The 7,673-nt window shown below is 52.2% G+C and overlaps 2 pseudogenes; both read right to left on the bottom strand.

Annotated features, from left to right (window-relative positions):
* Window positions 1-1,511: 1,511 nt before the first annotated feature.
* On the bottom strand, window positions 1,512-3,986 carry LOC130888416 (DNA-directed RNA polymerase I subunit RPA34-like; annotated as a pseudogene).
* Window positions 3,987-6,288: 2,302 nt separating this feature from the next.
* On the bottom strand, window positions 6,289-7,192 carry LOC130888415 (sperm motility kinase-like; annotated as a pseudogene).
* Between the last annotated feature and the right edge of the window lie 481 nt (window positions 7,193-7,673).

Raw genomic sequence — 7,673 nt, 5'->3', positions numbered from 1 at the left:
TGTGAGACAGGGTGTCTCGCTGATGTCAGGCCAGCGAGCTCCCACACCTGCTCCCTTCCCCACCAGATGAAGATGACAAGGATGCTGGCACGTCCTGTTGTCACACCGTCCCGTCCACCCATCTCGCCAGCCCTGGTCTCCAGATCTGATAGTTCAGAATATTTAGAATCTCCATATTCTTTTGGAGACAAGTTCCACTCAGCCCGGAATTCACTCATACCTACCCTGGCCTAGAGGGTTTCCTACTTAATGAGCAGAATGGCTCAAAGCAGGAAGGAATTCCTGCAGTGGGCAGTTAGAGACAAGAAGATGAGGATCCTGCTCAAGGTCATCTTTGGCTACAGAGTGGCCTGCCTGGGCTCTATGAGGCTTTGACTAAACCACAATGTTGACAGTGCTTCAGTGCAGCTAAGGAGGAGCTGAGGCAGCAGCATCTTCAGGACTATAAAGCCAGCCTGGACTACACATGCGTTTCAGTCCTGCCCGAGATACAGGGCAAGACTCTGTGTGAACTCTAAAACTATCAAAGAATAACAGTTCATAGCATACTGTTCCTACAAACCAAAGTAGTCACAACCAAATGTCAGAAAATAAGATGGAAGTATGCACTAACACTGAACACACCTGTCCGGGAATGAGAGCCAATTCTCACCTATGGTTGCAGGTAGAATGTGTTCCCTTAGCATACTTCTGTGGGTCTGTAATTTTTAGGGTGGGTCACTCAAGGTGTTGTGTCTGCTTGTTTGTTGGTGTGTTTGTCTGAATTTGCCGTGTCTATTACAATCAATTGGAATTTTTATATTATATTTGCATTATTGTGGCTGCTTATGGCCATCCTCAGTACTTGGTAATTCCCTGGGGGTTAACATATGACAGAGCAGCTGGCCTGCCTGAGAGTTGTTCATGTGCAAGAAAAACCCACAAACACAGAGACAGAGACAGAGAGAGACACAGAAAAGAGAGAGAGACTCACCAGTGGCTGTGTGTTCGAGTGGGTAGAGGGCAGGGGAACAACACAGCAGTCAGAGGGGATCACAGTGTCAGGCCAGATCAGCCTCCCAGGCTGGCCAGAGTCTCCTGAGAAGTTCTCCTCAGTTTCAGTAGTTCAGCCTGGTCCAGTGGCTGAGGCCAGGAAAGGATCCCGTGATGATGGGCTGCGAAGCATGGGTTCTGTCAGAGACAGAGCAGATTAAAAATGTGTTCTCCCAGTGGGGGAACACTTAGGGACCTTTTTTTTTTTTTTTTTTTTTTTTGCAGACAGCCTTTAAAGACAAGCTCTTCTCCCCTGCCCTTAGGCTCACAGGCTCTTTGATGTCCTCCATGAACCCTTCCTCAAAGCACCCCGGTGACCCGCTGCCACTGAGGCTTTATTGTTGCAATAAAGCCTTTCCCAGGCCCAGGCTCCTGCTGGACGTACAGATGTGTTTGCTTGAGGCGACCACCTGCAGCTGGTTTCTGACAGCCTTCCAGGGCCACCTCAGCTCTGTTAGTTCCTCACTTTCCCCAGGATGTTAGTAGGGCTCCTCAGCTTTTTCTCCTGTCCTGTGGGAGACATCTCTCAGTAGGGAATGGTGCCTTACACCCCACTTTCCTGATTCCTCCTCCTCCTTCTTTTCCTCCTCCTCCTCCTCCTTCTTTGTGGATCTTTGAATTGCTCCAGCCTCAGGTTCCTCAGATTCTCTTGGGTCAGTCATCTCAGACGGGGGATCTATCACCTTCTGTCCTTTCTCTTTCTTCTTGCTGGGTGCTGGAGCCACTTGGGGGTCAAAGTTAGCTGCAAGTGCAGCTTCTGCCACCTCTGCTCCCAAGGCCAGCGTCTCGCCCAGCCACTTTTCCTTTTTCTTCTTCTTGGTCTTCTTGGGAGACACAGGAGCTGCCTCAGCCTGAAGCCCATGTTCTGAAAGTTCAGGCTCTGTGGTCACTCCAGGGAGCCCCATAGCTGGCTCCATCACCAAATTCTGCCTCTTTTCTTTTCTCCTCTTCTTTGTGGGGGGCAGTGGGAAGGCTTCCTCCTGGGGTTCCACAGTGATCTGTGGCTGAGAGCCAGCCACGATGGCCTCCACTGCTCGCATCCCTTCAGCCTCCTTCTGCCTCTTTTCTTCTTGGTGGGGGACAGGATGGTCCCATCAGGAGGCTCTATTTCTGCCTCAGATTCCATGGGTTCCAGCTCCTCTTCTGGCTGGAACGTCTCTGCTCCCATGGACTTGCTCTTCCTCTTTTTGCTGCTGCTGGCAGATGGGAATGGCATTCCCATGGGCTCTGCCGTCTCAGCCTCCAGCATCTCTACCTTGCCCATCTGATGTTTCTTCTTCTTCTTCTTCTTCTTCTCTTCTTCTTCTTCTTCTTCTCCTTCTCCTTCTCCTTCTCCTTCTCCTTCTCCTTCTTCTTCTTCATTTCTAGGCCACTCCAGGCTGTGTCCACCTCCAAGGCCCCATACCCGTTGACTGCCTCCTGAATGTCTGAGGCTTCTGCGACCTTTCTTTTCCTCTTCCCTGAAGTAGGTGACCTCAGAGCCATGACTGACCCAGGCCCTGTGAACAGAGGGCTGCCTCCAAAGGCAGAGAACCGAGGATGCAGGCTGGCAGGGATCTGAGGTGGCAGGCTTGTGGGAATGGGCTGCAGAGGGACTTGAGAGATAAGATACTCTTGAAGACCCTCCATGATCCTTATGCTCCCATGGGAGGCCGGAGCGCAAGTGAGTCTTCCTCCCGCCTCTGTTGACGATGCCAGTAAGGTGGCTTCTCCAGCCTGAGGGCTGCCGGTAAGGACCCGGCATCGGCACCTCTTGCCATCCAGTTTGCCCTTAACAGTCTTTGAGCCAGAGAGAGGCACACGCTGCCCATTGAGGCTGAGGAAAGAAAGGGAGAAGGCAGAGGCTGGCTAGATCCTTTGCAAAGTGGGAGACCGGGGCTAGAAGCAGCTTTTCTAGGCTAAGGTGCAGCTCAGTGCTAGAGCCCTGAGTTTTGTTTCAACTAACTAACTTCTGTTGTATGGGGTTTGTGTGAGGCCTAGAACTCCTGATCAGCCTACATCACCTCCCAGGTACTGCAAACAGACATGTGCCACCATTCCTGGATTGCTTGCTTCATTTTTAATTTTTGGTTTTCGAGACAGGGTTTCTCTGTGTAGCCCTGGCTGTCCTGGAACTCACTCTGTAGACCAGGCTGGCAGGGAACTCGGAGATCCATCAGCCTTTGCCTCCCAAGTGCTGCACCATCACGACCCGGCTCCACCCGGCTGCTAGCTGTTTCTTGAGACAGACCCTCTGTGTGTGAGGCTAGCTTGGTACTCCCTATCTCATGCTGGCTGCGAAGCCTATCATTTTCCTGCCTCAGTCTCCTGAGTGCTGAGATGAAATCTAATCCCCATCATTAATGGCTAAGTAATGTGTAAGGCATGCAGGCAAGGGACAAGGCTCAGATATGGAGCTGGTGCCTAGTATGAATGGGCCCTGGATTTGATCACCAGCATTGTATGAAATTGGGCTCGGTAGCTGCACTTGGGAGGTAGAAGCAGAAAGATCCGAGTTTAAATACAAACAAATAAAAAAGATTCTCCAAAACAAAAGAATATGTGACACCCACTTGTAGTTCCAGAACACAAGAAACTGAGGCTAGATGATGCTGGGACTTAAGAAACCAGCCTGGGCTAGACAGAATGGGGCTGGTTCTCCCGGTTGTCAGAAAGACTGCCTACAGTTCTAGGTTCACAGTGTGGGGTGGGTTCAGTTTCCAGGGTGTGGGGGTGGGATACTCCCAGCGGGTGGGGTGGGAGTGACCACTCACCGCTGTGGGGCAAAATCTGGAGGGGCTTGGATAAGACACACTTCTGAATCTGCAGATGGCAGCTCCTCCAAGGAGAAATGGGGGGATCCGAGTCTGGAGACATCGCCATTAAATTGGGGATGGGGGGCAGGAGAACAGAGTGGCATCAGAGGCCGGGGTACCCGCCAACACAATGACCTGCGCTGAATGCTCGGGACACATTCTTGAATATAGAAGATACCCAGGATGGTTCTAATTAGGAAGACAGCTGGAGAGATGGACCACCACTCCAGTCGCACAGTCTTCTCTGGGTCTCCTGCTGTCACAGGTTGACAACGTCTAGGCAGAAAGAACAACAGATGAGATTTTACCAATGTGACTGTGGCATCGACGAGGCAGCTTCCCGGAAGCACCCCCCCCCCACCTCCAAATGAAGTGGAAAAGCCTGCTTACCTTTACAAGGCTGAGAAAAACAGAAGCCTTCTTAAAGAATTTCACTGGCCAGTGCAGACTCAGGCAGACTCAGGCATGCTGGAGTCAGGAGGCACAGCAGGTTGCTGACCCCTCATTAAGTTTTCGGGGTTCACTCTAAGCTGACACCTACCAGTCCCTCAGGGTGTGGCACATGGTGGCAAGTTCAGGAGCCAGTGGTCATTGGTGAGAATGGTGGCCTTGAAGGAGCAAGCAGGCAGAGGCAGGAGGTGAGTAGCTGGAAGGCAGAATTGGTGGAGAGGGGGACTCTGCTGCCCTGGGGTCACTCACTCCCCAGCTCAGATTTTCCAAGCTTTGGGTCTGAGGACTCAAGCAATGGAACTTGCTGGGATGACTTGTGGGGATTCCTGCTAAAGGTTCTTGCAGGAGTCTGCCCTCTAGAGGACTCGTCCTACAGGGCTGCTTGCAGGACACATTCTCAACGTGGCAACCCAACTTAGGGCAGGCTGACTAGGAATACTCTCCTTGGGGGAGAGAAGTCTCACCCCATGGAGAAGACTGTGTTCTCTGCCAACAAACAGGGGCAAAGGACAGTCACTACCCAGAGCGCCACTTCTGATGTTTCCGCAGGCAGGGGGAGAGGGCAAGGCGCTATTGTTCCACAAGACAGCCTAGGGCACCTTTGCACCTCAGCCCTCCACACTGAGCTAGACTCTGCAGGAAGCCTACCCTTCCTGCCTGGGATTGTACCTGGAGAGATAGATGTTCTCTGGGGTCGACAGCTCTTCCTCTGCAGGTGGGGCCTGTGGCCAGACGGTGTCCTGGGCATCTGGCCTGGGTCCCCAAAGGGGCTGTCCGAATCTCATCCAGACCGATCCCCAACCCGTGGCTCAGAAGCCATGGAGCTGAGGCTCGACCTCTTCGGGGCTTCAAAGAGAAAGGCACAGGAAGGAGACTCTTAGTAACTTCAAAACACACAAGACTTAGTGCACTGCCCTGCAGCGCCCAAGTACCCGACTGGTTCTCCAAGGAATCTTTGCCTCCTTTGGCCTTGCCCCCACCTCTCCCTGCTTGGCTCAGCATCTCTGCTGTCCCCCTGTTGGTCAACAAGCCTGAGGTCACACTTCAGGGGACACCTGGTCTTTCTGAAGTGACAGGTTGTTACGCTCACAGTGTGCCACGAGTGGACACAGGCATCATTTATCACAAAGGACAGGAGGAAAAGTACAAATCAGATGAAGTGAGAAAGGTGCTCACCTGGTTCTGTGGGTGCCTCTAGGATCTGCTGAGTGTGGAGCCTGGTTCTCACGGGAGGCATGGTTTCTCTCTGCAGGAGGCAGGCAGCAACATAGGTGTCGGAAACAATTGACAATGGTTTTCTTGAGCCTCTTCCAGCGGTGACGCCTCTGGTTTCGGGAGGAAGTTGGCCCGGCATCCTGGGGCTGACCATGGCTGATGGCCTCTTCCTGTCTGGTGGTCACTTCTTCCTGCAGTGTGTCCCCAAGGGAGGAGCCTTTGGGGGTTACACACAGAGCTGTCCCCAGTGAGCTCCAGAGTTTCTCTCCATCATTTGCAGCTTCATTGTGGCCTGCCCCAAGAGAGTGGTATAGAGAGCAGGATGGCTGGGCACTCGCCGTCAGGCTGCCACACAAACCGATCTCCGACTTCGAGAAACTCTTGCTGCTCTCCAGGCTACTGCTCTTCGAGAAACTCTTGCTGCTCTCCAGGCTACTGCTCATGAGGGAATCAGCCACAGGACAGCGCAGGTGGGATAGGTGGGCAGGGTGGATCCTCCTAGGCTGGCAGCACAGGGCGGCAGGCACGCTATGCCTTCTGCCACCCTGCCTGGAATTCTCATCTTCTTTCTCCTGGGGCTCAGATGGCATGATGAAGGTTGGGGGAGTAGGCTCAGCAGCTCTCCCGAGAGTCCCAGAAAAGATGTGAAGATCAGCCAGGCTGAGGACAAGGCCTGGCTCCATGGGTTTTGTGGGTTTCACCCGGTGATGGCAGCAGTCTCCCCTGGGTGCCTGGTGTTGCAGACTCAGGTATGTGGCCATCGCCTGATTAAATTTTTGGTCTTCTGGACACTCAATCATTTCTTTACGTTGGTAACCCATGCCTGCCATGGTGCCGACAATGCTAGGGCTCCGGGTGCCTGGGAGACTCTGGATGGATGCCCGTGCCTGGCTGTCCCTGATCATGGGGCGCGTCAGGATCTGACTGATGGTGGGCCTCCTGTTGGGGCTGATCATGAAGATTTCCACGATGACGTTGAAAATATCCAGTGGGACATGATGAGGAACGCTGAAGTTTGCAGCCAAAATTTGCTGCTTCAACCCCCAAGAAGAGCTCGCTTGGAACGGAAGGTGCCTGGCCACCATGTAGTAGAGGAGCACGCCTACGTTCCACACATCGCTGGCATAGCCATCGTATGGCTCCACTCCGAAGAGTTCCGGGGCACAGTAGGCCAGAGTGCCACAGAAAGTCTTTAGTTTTGTCCCAGGGACAACTCTGACTGCCAGGCCAAAATCACAGAGCTTGGCATTCCCAGAGGCGTCAATCAAGATGTTATTCGCTTTAATGTCCCTGTGGACGATACAGTTGTCGTGGCAGTACTTCACTGCCTGTACTATCTGTCCAAACAGCTTTCGAGCCTCGCACTCCTGTAAGCCTCCCGGTTTGCGAATCTGACGCAACAGGTCCCCTTTTGAGGCATAATCCATTATGAGATACGTCATCTCCTGTGTCTGCACCTCTTGAAAGAACTTGATTATATGCGGATGAACGAGGGATCTCATTATATCAACCTCATTGTTGTTCCGGGCAGAGTTCCCCTTCACATTTGCCAGAAACTTCACAGCCACGTAGCTGACAGTGGGCATGTGAAAGGCCAGCTTGACTGTGGCAAAGGTTCCTCGTCCCAGAGTTGTCATCATTTGATAGACATTGCCAAATGTCTTTTCGTCACAGTAGAAGGTCTCTCTGCCCTCCTCCATCGCCAGGTTCTCGTTGAAACAAACGGGAACTTTAAACAAACAGTTTAAATCACACCAATGAGAATGTTTATCACTATGAATTCCTACATTCCAAAGAGAAAAAGAGTTACAGATACTTCAGGCAACCTAACCAGCTACGTAGTGCTCTGGAAGGGAAGGAAGTACCCAGAAACTGAGAGAATAAAACAAAGGGTCACAGAAGCTACGAGCCATTGAATGGGAAAGAGAATCATGCTCTTACTTGAGCTGAATGCTCATTGAGAGAGAAGATACTAATAAAATCATATGCATGAGAAGTTGATGAGACAACAGAAACCCCAAAAACCCAGAGTGTCTTGGTGGGGAGATGACTCAGGAGATCAGAAGGTTTGCTATTCCGGCAGAGGACCTGTGTTTGGTTCTCAGGACACAGGTCAGGTGGATCACTGACTCCAGTTCTAGGAGATCCTATACCTCTGACCTCCGAGGGCATCCAAACACA

This window comes from Chionomys nivalis, chromosome 17 (genome assembly GCF_950005125.1).
Source record: "Chionomys nivalis chromosome 17, mChiNiv1.1, whole genome shotgun sequence".
In the NCBI taxonomy this organism is placed as follows: domain Eukaryota; kingdom Metazoa; phylum Chordata; class Mammalia; order Rodentia; family Cricetidae; genus Chionomys; species Chionomys nivalis.
Note: the sequence above shows the minus strand (reverse complement) of the source record. Positions and strands in the feature narration are given on the sequence as shown.